At 37.3% G+C, this 14137-nt stretch overlaps 1 long non-coding RNA gene across 1 annotated transcript in view; it reads left to right on the forward strand.

Moving 5' to 3' along the window:
* The first annotated feature begins 4341 nt into the window (after window positions 1–4341).
* Window positions 4342–14137, forward strand: part of LOC131501326 (uncharacterized) — a 42427-nt gene continuing 32631 nt past the window's right edge. Inside the window, exon 1 of the long non-coding RNA XR_009256751.1 lies at window positions 4342–4485. This is a non-coding gene — a long non-coding RNA (uncharacterized LOC131501326). The remainder of the gene's footprint in view (window positions 4486–14137) is intronic.

Consider the following 14137-nt stretch of genomic DNA (forward strand, 5'->3'; position numbering starts at 1 on the left):
TTCAAGCTGCATGTCAGACTCTGTGCTGACAGCTTGGAGCCTGGAACATGTTTCAAATTCTATCTCACTCTCTCTCTGCCCCTTGCCTACTCACATTCTGTCTCTGTCTCTCTCTCTCTCTTTCTCTCAAAAACAAATAAACATTAAAAAAAAGAATATATAACAATTGCAAATATGTATGCACCCAACATGAAAGAACCCAAAAACATAAAGTAGTTAATAACAAGCATAAATAATCAATAGTAGTAACACAATACAAGTATGCAACTTTAACACCCACTTACATCAATTGATAGATCAGCTAAACAGAAAATCAACAAGGAAACAGGCTTTGAATGACACATTGGACCAGAGGGATCTAACAGATATATTCAGAACATTCCATCCTAAAACAGAATACACATTCTTTTCAAGCTCATATGTAACATTCTCCACAATAGATCACATATGAGGCCAAAAATAAGTCTCAATAAATTCAAAAAGATGAAAGTCATACCATGCATCTTTTCTGAACACAATGCTATGAATCTAGAAATCAACCATAAAAAAAATCTGGAGAGAGCACAAATACATGGAGTTTAAATAATATGCTACTAAACAATGAATGGGTCAACCAAGGAATCAAAATATACATGGAGGCAAATGAAAATGAAAACACAAAAATCCAAAATCTTTGGGATGCAGCAAAATTTGTTCTAAAAGTGAAGTTCATAGCAACACAGGCCTACCTCAAGAAGCAAGAAAGATCTCAAATGAACAACTTAAACTTTACACCTAAAGGAGCTAGAAAAAGAAAAACAAACAAAACTCAACCCAGTAGAAGGAAGGAAATCATAAAGATTAGAGCAAAAACAAATGACATAAAATCTTAAAAAAAACAATGCAAGAGATCAATAACACCAGGCGCTGGTTTGTATAAGTCAATAAATTGATAAACCTTTAATCAGATGAATCAAAAAAATAGAAAGAGAGAGAAAAAACTCAAATAAACAAAATCAGAGATGAAAGAGGAGAAATAACAATGGATGCCACAGAAATACAAAGGATTATAAGAGAATATTATTAAAAATTATATGCCAACATATTGGACAACTGAGAAGAAATGGATAAATTTCTAGAAACATATAACCTCCCAAAACTGAATCAGGAAGAAGTAGAAAATTTGAACAGACTGATTACCAGCAATTAAATTGAATCAGTAATCATAAAACTCTCAACAAACAGAAGTCCAGGACCAGAGAGCTTCACAGGTGAATACACCCAAATATTTAAAGAAGAGTTAGGGGTGTACCTGGCTATTTCAGTTGGTATACCATGATTTCAGGGTTGTCAGTTCAAGCCCCATGTTGGCTGTGGAGCCTACTAAAAACATTTAAATAAAAATAAAGAGTTAATACCTAGTTTTCTTAAACTATTCCAAAAAATAGAAGAGGAAAGAAAGCTTCCAAATTCATTATATGAGGTCAGCATTACCCTGACACCAAAACCAAATAAAGACACTACAAAAAAAGAGAATTACAGACCAATATTTCTGATGAACATAGATGCAAAAATCCTCACCAAAATATTAGCAAACCAAATCCAACAATACATACATTAAAGAAGTCTTTCACCACGATCAAGTGGAATTTATTCCTGGGATGCAAAGGTGGTTCAATATTCACAAATCAATCAATGTGATATACCACATAAACAAAAGAAAGGATGAAAACCATATGATTATTTCAATAGATGGAGAAAAAAGCATTTGGCAAAGGACAACATCCATTCATGATAAAAACCCTCAACAAAGTCACTTTAGAGGGAACATACCTCAACATAATAAAGGCCATATATGAAAAGCCCACAGCTTACATCATACACAATGGTGAAAAACTGAAAACTCTCCCTGAGGCCAGATGTCCACTCTTACCAGTTTTATTCAACATAGAACTGAGAATCCTAGCCACAACAATCAGACAAGAGAAGGGAATAAAAGGCATCTAAATTGGTACAGAAAAAGTAAAATTTTTATTATTTGAAGGTGACATGATACTATATGTGGAAAACCCTAAAGACCCCACCAAAAAACTACTAGAACTGATCATTGAATTCAGTAAGATTGCAGGACACAAAACTGATGTACAGAAATCCACTGCATTTCTATACACTAATAATGAAGCAGCAACAAGAGAAATTAGGCAAACAATCCCATTTACATTTGCACCCAAATAATAAAATACCTAAGAATAAGATTAACCAAAGAGATGTAAGACCTGTACTCTGAAAACTATAAAACATGATGAAAGAGGATAGAGATGACACAAACAAATGGCAAGACATTTCATGCTCATGGACTGGGAGAACAAATACTGTTAAAATATCCATACTACCCAAAGCAATCTACAGATTTAACGTAATCCCTATCAAAATACCAACAGAATTTTTCATAGAACTAGAACAAACAATTCTAAAATTTGTATGGAACCACAAAAGACCCCCAATAACCAAAGCAATCTTGGAAAGAAAAAAACAACCCAAAACTGGAGGAATCACAATCCCAGATTTTAAGTTATACTACAAAGCTGTGGTAATCACAACAGTATGGTACCAGCACAAAAATAGACACCTAGATCAATAGGACAGAATAGACATCCCAGAAATAAACCCATATTTATATGGTCAAATAATCTTAGATTAAGGAGGTAAGAATACACAAGAGGTAAAAGACAGTCTCTTAAATAAATGGTTCTGGGAAAACTAAACAGCTATATACAAAAGAATGAAACTGGGCCATTTTCTTACACTATATACAAAAATAAACTTAAAATGGATTAAAGACCTAAATGTGAGACCTGAAACCATAAAAATCCTAGAAGAGAGCACAGACAGTAATTTTTCTGACATTGGCAACAGCAACATTTTTTCTAGATAGGTCTCCGGATGCAAGGGAAACAAAAGAAAACATAAACTATTAGGACTACATCAAAACAAAAAGCTTCTTCACAGTGATGGAAACAATCAATGAAACTAAAAGACAACCCATTATATGGGAGAAGGTATTTGCAAATGACATATCTGATAAAGGGTTAGTATCCAAAATATATAAAGAACTTATAGAACTTAACACACACACACACACACACACACACACACACTCCAATTAAAAATGCGCAGCAGAAGACATGAACAGACAATTCTCTAAAGAAGACATAAGGTTGGCCAACACATGAAAAGATGCTCAACATCACTAATCATCAGGGAAATGCAAATCAAAACAATAAGATACCACCTCATACCTGTCAGAATGGCTAAAATAAAAACCTGAAGAAAAAAAGTGTTGGCGAGGATGTGGAGAAGAGGAAACACTCTGTGAAGGGAATGCAGACCGGTAAACTAGGGCGGCCCCTGTAGGAAACATTAAAGAGTTTCCTCAAATGTTAAAAATAGAACTACCATATGATCCAGTAATTCCACTACTGGGTATTTACCCAAAGAATATGAAAACACTAACTTGGAAAGATACATGCACCTTCCTGTTTATGGCAGCATTATTTACAAGAGCCAAAATATGAAAGCAATCCAAGTGTCCACCAATGGATAAAGAAGAAGTGGTCTATATATACAATGAAATATTACTCAGCCATAAAAAAAAATGAATTCTTGCCATTTGCAACAACGTGGATGGAGCTATGGAGTATAATGCTAAGTGAAGTAAATTAGTCAGAGAAAGACAAATATCATATGATTTCACTCCTATGTGGAATTTAGGAAACAAAACAACAAACAAACAAAAAAGAGAGACAAACCAAAACAGACTCTTAACTGTTGTCTCATGAGACTACAAGCTTCATGAAGGCAGGAACTGTTTTTCTCAGTACTTTGAAAAATGCCTGGCACGTGGTAATCAGTAAAGGTTTGTGAGAAGAAAGAATGAATTAACCTCCATAAACTTGCGAAATGATATTCTTATCCTCTTTTTCCAGATATGGAAATAGAGGATCAGAAAAGTTGGGTGATCTATCCAGCATTCCAAAACATGGCCCACATCTAAATCCTGTGCTTTTGAATGTTACACTGTCTCCCAAATGCAGAGGGGCTTCTCATGAAAATAAATAAGAAAGGCCTGGAAGCGGTGTAGCTAGCTAAAGAGGAAGGCAGTCTGGTTCTTGTTAATGAGGTTATGGTAGCACTGGGCGTTGTATGGAAACCAATTTGACAATAAATTTCATATTTAAAAAATAATTAAAAAATGAGGTTATGGTTATAGAAAAAGAGCAGTCTCAGTTTGAGGGGGCTAGAGATGAAGTAAGATCTTTGGGGTTTCAACCTCACATCATAATAATGATGTGATGAGGGAAGTAGGTTTGCAAAGGGATAGGGCTCTCAGAGGATCCTGTGGAATGGAGGGAAGAGACTGGACAGCAGGAGGAAAATGAGCCAGAAAGAGAGTGAGGCTTTCCAGCAGCCATGGGGATAAAAGCATGAACGTGTGGTTGACTGAACGTAAGTGTCTACTTTGGGAAGTCTTTGCAGACTCCGGGAACAACCAGCTGGGACAGAATCGGGGGCGGGAGGGGGGATGGTGGTGAACTGCTCAGGTGTATCAGAAAGTACTCAACCAGGATGAGTCTATGGTATTTACTGTATTCCTCTAAGTTTTCTGAGCACTCTTCTCCCTGGAGAGACTTCTACTTACTAGCATGGCCTGTTTGCCCCTCATCAAATTCTGGCATAACCCCCAGTTCCTCTGGACTCCTGCTTCACTGCTATGAGCTGAGCTACATCCTGCTGCAGAGGCCAGGGGCAAGAACATAAATCATGCTCAGCTCTGGAAGGAGAGGAGTGTCTGCACAAGAAGGCCAGGGATGGATTTTCCAGGGGGAGAGTTAAAAGTTTAAACTTTCTGATGTATATTAATACCACATCTTATGCTCTCAGAAGTGGGTGTAAATTTATCTGGGTATGGTCTTAGACCACTTAAGAAACTGGCAGGCTTAAAAGGAATGGGCAAATAGCTTTTAAAATATAGAAGCTCCTGACATCAGACAAATTCCATTATGGTTAAAAATCTGTGTAGTTATATTTAGAGAGGGACAAAAAGGAGTAATATTAGGTTTATTGTGTCCATCACTAAAAAGCAAAATGTTTAGTATTAAGAGTTTCCAATAAAAACTATACCTTAAAACTGGAATCCAAATAATCCCAAACAGATATCCTGTGAAGTGTATAGACAGGTTGGTGGCTCCTGAAAGGCAACCACAGCTGGCTCCCAAGCCCCCTTTGCCTGGAGACAGTTGCTAGGCAGTATTAGATTTGCTCACAAATGCACTTTTCACCCAGTGATGGGTATTATGATAAGATACATGCCACTTCCCAATCAATTTTTCTGCTCCTGTTTCATTAAAGGCAAGAGACTCTGGTCAACATTATTGATGACGGCACTGAATTGTGCCTATTTCCTGAACAAGAAGATTAAGATCTTTGCCTTCTAGGTCTGGGAGTATTTAGAAAAGTCTGAGAGCTACATATTTCCTTTGTTCTTAATTCCTTTGAGGCTAGTGGAAATGCTGTCCAGGGACCAGAATAATGGAATAGTGGATGTGAGACTCATCGTCCTTCAGGTTCTCTGATTGATTCACAAAAAACCAATACTGCAATTCATTTAATTTAAACTTACTTTAAAAATATTTAGTAGACAGATTCGGAGAATTTGAAACATATAAAGAAAACAAAGATATCATTCCAGAATTCTAAGGTGTCACTTTTGTATTGATGGCAGTCATGTGCTCAGTAATGCAAAAATAAAAGGCAAAAGTATGATGGCCCTTTTTCCAAATGGAGCTCTTTCTGCTACATCTGCCAAATCATTTATTGGATGTATTTCCATCTTTTGTACTCAACACTTCAAAAAACAAACATAGCTTTTCTTCAAAGCACCTATGCTTCTAATATTCTCATTTTTGCTAAAGACACCTTCACATTCCTCATCCCGCAGACTTAAAATCCTGGAGCTATAATTGCCTCCTCCCCTATATTTTCTCCATGTCTAATAACCAAATCCTGCTTCGTATTTCTTTTGTTCTCTCTTCCACTAAGCCATCCTGTCTATTGTTTTCCTGCATCATTTTATTCTGTTTGCCTCTATCTATCTATCTATCTATCTATCCATCTATCTATCTCCCATTTTTTAGTCTGGAATTAAGAAGATCTAATCTTAGCCTCTCAAATGCCTAACCAGCCTCCCGCTCTTGTCACCCCACACCTTCTTCAACATTCCTGGCACCCAGTAGGTATGATTCCCTGCTTTCCTCTGTTCCTCTCCAAGTATTTATTCCTGCCTCTAAACCTGTTTCACCTGGAATGCCCTTAAATGCTTTTTGTCTCTAATCATCCCCAAATTTCGTCATCCCCTAAAGCTATTCTAGATTCCCATTTTCTCCATGGACCTTTCCTCAAGTCTCCAAACACACTAACGGAAAACTCTCACTAATATCTTTCAAAATTAGTCAGTTGGCATCTCCATATGTTCTAGAATGGTAGTTAATCCAGAATGTTGTCATAAATGAGAACTGATACATGTACCTATTCTGTACTAAGTTAGCACTAATCTAAATACTTCCATTTGTTAAATTCGATTTTTCACAACTTCATGAAGTACATACGATTATAATCCCTATTTTTCTTTTTTTTAAGTTTTTTTTTAATTTCAAGTTTTTATTTAAATACTAGTTAGTTAACATATCTGATAAAATCGGTTTCAGGAGTAGAATTTAGTGATCCATAACCTACATATAACACCTAGTGCTCATCACAACAAGTGCCATCCTTAATACCCATCACATAATACCTATTTTTCAAATGAGGAAATTGGGACACAGGGCAGCTATATAACTTACCCAAGTTCACACAGTAAGTGGCAGAGTTGGGAATCAAACTCAGCCACGCTGGTTCCAGAGTCTATGCTCTAAACCACTAATCCTCATTAATAGGTTCCTTGTAGTCTTAAAATTCCTACACATTTGACCAAAGAGAAAACAAGAAGGGGAAAGATTCAGTAACCCACCCTAAGTTACATAAAGCAGCATTTCTCAAAATGTAATATGCTATGAATTACCCAGGGGTCTTTTAAAAATGCAGATTCTAATTTAGTAGGTATAGGATGGAGACTACATGTCTACATTTTTAACAAGTCCTCACATGGTACTAATTTTACTGGTCCACATACCACACTTGGAACAGCAAGTGCAAACAAATGCTAGCTGAGACTTATTCCATCCAGTGTTACCTAAACATCAAAACAGGTCAGGTGGGAGAAAATGTGACTGAGACAATTTGCTAGGAAAAAAAATTACCCCATTTTGAATCATCTTCTTGCAGATCATGAGGGATGAATAAACTTTATAGTGCTTTTTTCCACGTGAATTTTTATTTTGTAGTTGTATAAGAGCTACATTTAGATAGTTTTAAGATTTACCACCCCTCTCAAACCTGTGCAAGTATTGAGCTTGTGCAAGATTTATCATCCATAAATTCACCATTTATGTCTCTATATCCCATCAATTTATTGCTCTGGGTAGTGGTTTAGGGATATGGGGTTGAAGGAGGAAAGAGTATTTGCGGGGGAAATAGGCTTTCTGAGACCTCAGAAAGCTGGAGTTCAGGACACTACTCGTGGATCTGGGCATCCATTCTGCTTTTTCTTCTCAATGAGCTTGCTGCTGAGTTAGGCTGGAGAACCAGAGAGTCCTAGATGTCTTAGTTGTTTTTTCCAATGAGGGCATATGTTGTCCAAGTTCTTCTTAAATAGTAATGTATGTCCCTGGTACAAAAAGTACAGGATAGGGGCACCTGAGTGGCTCAGTAGGTTAAGCGGCTGACTTCAGCTCAGATCATGATCTCACGGTCTGTGAGTTTGAGCCCCGCATCAGGCTCTGTGCTGGTAGCTCAAAGCCTGGAGCCTGCTTCTGATTCTGTGTCTTCTTCTCTCTCTGCCCCTCCCCTGCTTGCTCTCTGTCTCTCTGTCTCTCCCTGTCTCTCTCTCAAAAATAAGAAACACTAAAAAAAAATTTTTTTAAAGCATAGGATAAAATAAAACTTCCTGGATCTGAAAAGGCTTACCTTTTGCAGCTAGTATTAAAAGTTGTATATCCCTCTTTTAAGGGCTCTGGTGGCCAAGGGAAGCTGCTGAGATATGTGGCCAGCTGACTTCCACTAAGCCTCTATGTCCTGGGCCAAATACACAAATCCATCAGAAACTTCAGGACAGTGAGTACGTATATTCTCTTTCTAGCCATCTATCATCTATTTAAGCCTACAAAGTTAAAAAACAAAACAAAAAAGCATGACAGTTCTTCTGATGTCATTTCTTTCTTTGTTTAAAAAAATGTTTGTTTATTTTGACAGAGAGAAAGAAAGAGGGTGAGCAGGGGAGGGGCAGAGAGAGAGAATCCCAAGTGCTGACAGAACAAAGCCCAAAGCAGGGCCTGATCTCACAAATCATGAGATCATGACCTGAGCCGAAATCAAGAGTTAGACACTTAACTGACTGCCCCCTTTTTCCTACCACTCTGGCCCTCTCCACATCTGTGATTTTGTGGGCCAAATTCTGTTTGCTTCATCTTCCCTTACCTAAAGTCGTAGTTCTGTAACCTACTCTATTTTGCCCTTAAACAAGTATGTATCCAGGAGCTTTTATTATGGACTTTAAATAACATTAATCACCAACTAAAGATATCTTTTTGTTGTTAGAGAAGGATGTAAAAGAAAACAGTATTCCTTACATTTCTTTTAGATGTATTTAGAATGCCAGATAAAATAGCTCTTTGAGACCTGAAAAATAAACTTTGTGGGTTTCTCTCATATATGAGAATCAGGAATTATTCAAAAATTAAGCTTTTTTTAAAAGGACACTGCAAAGATGCTTTCGATTTACTATAGTATTTTTACACATATTTATACAACATGATTTTCTGTTAATAAAATTTTAATTATGTAATGATACTTTCCAGTATGCAATGTACTCTCATTTTCAATATATTACTTCTGGAGTAATTAATAAATCTGAATTATTAAAGACATTATTGTTTTTAAAAAGATTTTGAGGGCCTTCAAAAATATCTCCTCCTATATTTTTCATAGCTTCATTATATAAGTAATTTTGTTGAAAATCTATAGCTCAGAGAACTGTCATGCTGTTTCATTAATTTGTCTCCTCTTTCTAAAATATAATTAAGTGTATGGGGGAGGAAGGATTTATTTTGATTCCCTCAATATTATGCTCTTTAATTTATAGAAAAGCATTTTGCCCCACAAACTTTTATTTTAGTAGAAATTGTCTTTTGCCATGTCAGCCACCATGATCTTTGTGTCACAGATTTCCCAGGATACATCCCAAATGAGTGCTAGGAAAAGAGAAAGCTCTCTCAGATAATTTACTATTACAGCATTGATTTCTGTATCGATTACAGAGTGGTTGATTTCATAGCTTTCTTGGTTCACTGCATTTAAAATCAAGTCCAAATTTGTACTTTGTAGAAAGTTGTTTTAAAGAGCACACAAAAATCCAAAACTGTTTCATTAGGGTGACACTGGAGACAAAAAATCCTCTAAATTTTATAGAGGCCATCATTTCACTGACAGAGATGGGCTTCCTACAGTCAACTTACTGCAGTGAATCTTGCTTGCAATCATGAGTTATCTGTATTTGGCAATGCTACGGACTCCCATACTCCAACATTTAGGAGCACATAAACTTGAAAGAATGAAGACATTTTCTGAAGATGCACTTAAATTAAATGCGGAAGACCTGAGGTGGAGAAAGAATTTGAAAGGCAATGGTAGTATATATTGACACCCTTCATGAAAGCACAAGACTGATTTTATTACGTACAGAATAACCAGATTTCATACCCAAATAACAAGCAGCTTTGCCAGAAAAAAAGATTTGGGAGGAGCAAACAAAGAAAAAAAAATTCACAGGTAAAGTTTTGCATTTGGCAATGCTACAGACTCCCATACTCCAACATTTAGGAGCACAAAATAAAACTACATAAAAAGAAAGGTAATATAAGTGAACTAAAAATTAGAATACTAAGGAGCAAGAATGATTTGACAATGAAAATCAAAAAACAATTAAATTAATTTTTAAGTATATGCTTAAAAAAGATTGATGAAAAATGAGGGAAATTAAGATACAAGCAGACTTTAAAAGTGAGATCATGATACACAATAATTAAAAGGCTCAAATTCTTACACAGAGACCATTCTCGGTCCACATTTTGTATGAAGAGAAGCGATCCTTTTAACAGGAACAAAGCCTCAGTGGTGCTTTGTCAATCAACTTTCCATGTTAATACAATAGAATATGAAATAGTAATCAATACAATGAGTAAGAAGCATTTCTAAGAAATAAAAGCTATGTCAGACTGTAATAAAAAAACATTATTGTTGAGTCAAAGAATAATGAGAATGATACTTAGAATCATGTTACATGAAATATTTACTTGGCTTCAAGAATAGTAGGATTCGAATCGCTTCAATCACAGAAACAAAAAGCAAGTCAAAGTCTACCTTAAGATGGAACGGATTAAACCAGTAAACAGAAGAAATGAGTCCAACTAGTGTGAGAAGATCAGCCAGGGCAGGCCCAGCAAGGTTTTACCTCATCTTTAAAGAGACCAACAGGGAAGTGAGCAGAAGTTTCAGACAAGATAGAAAATGCTACCTACACAGGCGTCCGATTCCAGTCATCCTCTCTCCATGTCTAGCTCCTGGACAACACTCCTCGAAGACCAATCTTCCCATGAAGGACAAGAGCATACTTCTCTTTTGTAGTTATTTTCACTTTGAATTCAAATAATGGCCTATAATGAGTGCAGCCACTTTTTTCCTAATAACAAACTCACCACTAGGTTGCAGTCTTAGCTCAACCGCTTCTTTAAGAATATCTGTTTGCACGCAGTAAACCATTTTAACGATTGAGCACATACTACTTCTCCCTGGTGACAAGAACTGATACAAGCCACACTCACTTTATCAGTTCAGCAGCCCACCTAGATTCTGTAACAGATACAGTGTTCTTCAAGAGCATCAAAACTCACACATTGCTTCCCTACCACCTACCCCCTCTCAAAAAAATCCTCACAAGCTGCCCATCAAAAATGAAACAAAACAAAACCAAAAACGCTCACTCATCAGCAGGCAGCCTCTTAAGAGCTTTCCTCCACTACAAGGCACATGATCATGTAACCAACAAAAATCATTTCTGGAGTATTTTAAGCTGCTATTTTCAATATAGGATCAACAGTTAAATAACAGGTACATCATCACTTCTCTTCATTTCCAGGATTTTCTTGGGTCCTAAGATCCCATATAAGACCTCCATTGGCCTTGTGCTGATCCCTTTGAAAAGTCCCCCTTTCTGTAAGCATTGTGGGCACTTCCACGAGTAAGTCCCCAAACGAGCTTCAGGTAATGTGCATTCTTTTATCTCTAAAACCATAGTTAAAAAATTATTTTTAACGTTTGTTTATTTCTGAGGAAGACAGAGACAGAGCACCAGCAGGGGAGGGGCAGAGAGAGAGGGAGACACAGAATCTAGAGCAGGCTGCTGGCTCTGAGCTGTCAGCACAGAGCCCAAAGTGGGGCTCCAGCTCACGAACTGAGAGATCATGGCCTGAGCCAAAGTCAGTCAACTGACTGAGCCACCCAAGCGCCCCAAAACCATATTTTTAAAGGAAATTTACACTCTTTATTTTTTATTTTATTTTATTTATTTTGATAGAGAACATACAAATGGGGGAGGGGCAGAGAGAGAGGGAGAGTGAAAATCCCAAGCAGGCTCCACATTGTCAGCACAGAGCCCTATGCAGGCCTTGCACTCATGAACCACGAGATCATGACTGTAGCCTAAATCAAGAGTCACATGCTTAACCGACTGAGCCACCCAGGTGCCCGGACACTTTTTATTTTTAAAGGGAAAACCCAGGGATGGACAAAAAATAATAATAATAATACTAAGGAAATGAAACAATAATGTCTTATTTGTAATGTATTTGAATCCTTTTGATTCCTTATCTAATGGAAGTGCTCCTAAATGTTGTATTCTCCTTCCATGGATGACTCATAAGTTTTGTGGATGTTTTTGGGTGGGGAGGCAGGGAATAGCCGTCACAAATTCTTTTGGAGGAAATGCTTAATTATTTAGTTTGGAATAAATTTTTAAAAATATTTCCAATGATACTAAATCACCCAATTATAATTTAAAAATAAGTCATACATACCTATAATTCTCCCAAATTCCTACAAGATAAAGCAACTGGGAATAATCCCATAAAATAGACAACATTCATTTAGAGCCTAATGCAGGCCAGACCACAGAGTCAGTGCTTGCCACACAGTTTCATTTAATCTGCTCCCAAACCCTGTAAGGTAAATTCTTTTACTATCCAGGTAGTCTTCCCTTTGCATGGTAGATAATACAGGACTATAAAAATGTGCAGGCTGAAAGTGTGCAGAGAGTCTAATAATCAATGGGAAAAATTACAATGGTCCATGATTTTAAAAACGTTTTGTCAAAGCTTTTAAAATTCTCTTATGGTTAGATTCTAAATATGTGAGGAAATCTAAAAATTTATAAAATTAGTAAATTAGTATACTGTAATTTAAAACATTAGAAACATATGGAACTGAAGTATTTTATTTCTTATTGAGATTTAGTTATAAACACTAAGTTATAAACACTTATGAAGAGTACTCTGAACAGCTCCAGCTTCCTTCTGCCTGTCATGTATCTTACAATATGGATCCAGCGTCTTTCTTACTCTTTGGCAAATGGACATAGTCTGTTCTCAGTTTGGATCAGCTTATCCTTTATCAATGTCATGACATATCATTGAGACTTCCTTTTGTGGGAAGTTTCTTTTTTAATTTTTTTTAACATTTATTTTTGAGAGAGAGGGAGAGAGGGAAAGAGAGAGAGAGAGCGCACATGAGCACAAGTGAGGGAGGAGCAGAGAGAGAGGGAGACACAGAATCCGAAGCAGACTCCAGGCTCTGAGCTGTCAACACAGAGCTTGAGGACCACGAGATCATGACCTGAGCCCAAGTTGGACGCTTAACAGACTGAACCACCCAGGGCCCCTAGCGGGAAGTTTCTTGCCAGCGTCTCCCTCTGGGATGTCTTCCTCTTTTTCTTCATAATTACTTTCCTTGTGTTGCTAAGTAGCCTTCACTGTTTCTCTGGTTGCAGGTCTAGGGGCTCTCCAGTGGCAGCAATGCTAACATTCCCATGGTCAGCTACTTCTTTCACTCCATTTATGTTTGATTTCAATTTCATTTCTAGCATCAGCACTTTTCATTTCTTTGCTGCATTTCATCTTTTTTAGCTCATTTCTTCTTTTGGTTAGCGATTTTTGTAAAATGTCACATGTGTTTATCCCTGCCAAGGAGGCAATACAATATAGGCTTTGAGGTCTGTGCATGAAGTGAATAACAGGTGCACTGTGCCAATCAGGGACAGACTTTGAAAAAGGTGATGTGATTCGAGCCCCGCGTCAGGCTCTGGGCTGATGGCTCGGAGCCTGGAGCCTGTTTCCGATTCTGTGTCTCCCTCTCTCTCTGCCCCTCCCCCGTTCATGCTCTGTCTCTCTCTGTCCCAAAAATAAATAAAAAACGTTGAAAAAAAAAATTAAAAAAAAAAAAAAAAAGGGGCGCCTGGGTGGCGCAGTCGGTTAAGCGTCCGACTTCAGCCAGGTCACGATCTCGCGGTCTGTGAGTTCGAGCCCCGCGTCAGGCTCTGGGCTGATGGCTCGGAGCCTGGAGCCTGTTTCCGATTCTGTGTCTCCCTCTCTCTGCCCCTCCCCCGTTCATGCTCTGTCTCTCTCTGTCCCAAAAATAAATAAAAAACGTTGAAAAAAAAAATTTAAAAAAAAAAAAAAGAAAAAGAAAAAGGTGATGTGATAGATTATTGACCGTAATGTGCGTCTATTATTTTACATGGCAATTTGAGACTGAAATGCTAGCAACAAAGTTTGTATTTTATGCAATTACTCACAGTTACTACATGTGGTGACTGCTGTTTGAACTGTGTTGTTGGGAAACTGGTATAATTTAACTAAACGATGGTGACTGAAATGTGTGCATGTTGGAACCGTGC

Source organism: Neofelis nebulosa, chromosome 2 (genome assembly GCF_028018385.1).
Source record: "Neofelis nebulosa isolate mNeoNeb1 chromosome 2, mNeoNeb1.pri, whole genome shotgun sequence".
Taxonomy (NCBI): Eukaryota; Metazoa; Chordata; class Mammalia; order Carnivora; family Felidae; genus Neofelis; species Neofelis nebulosa.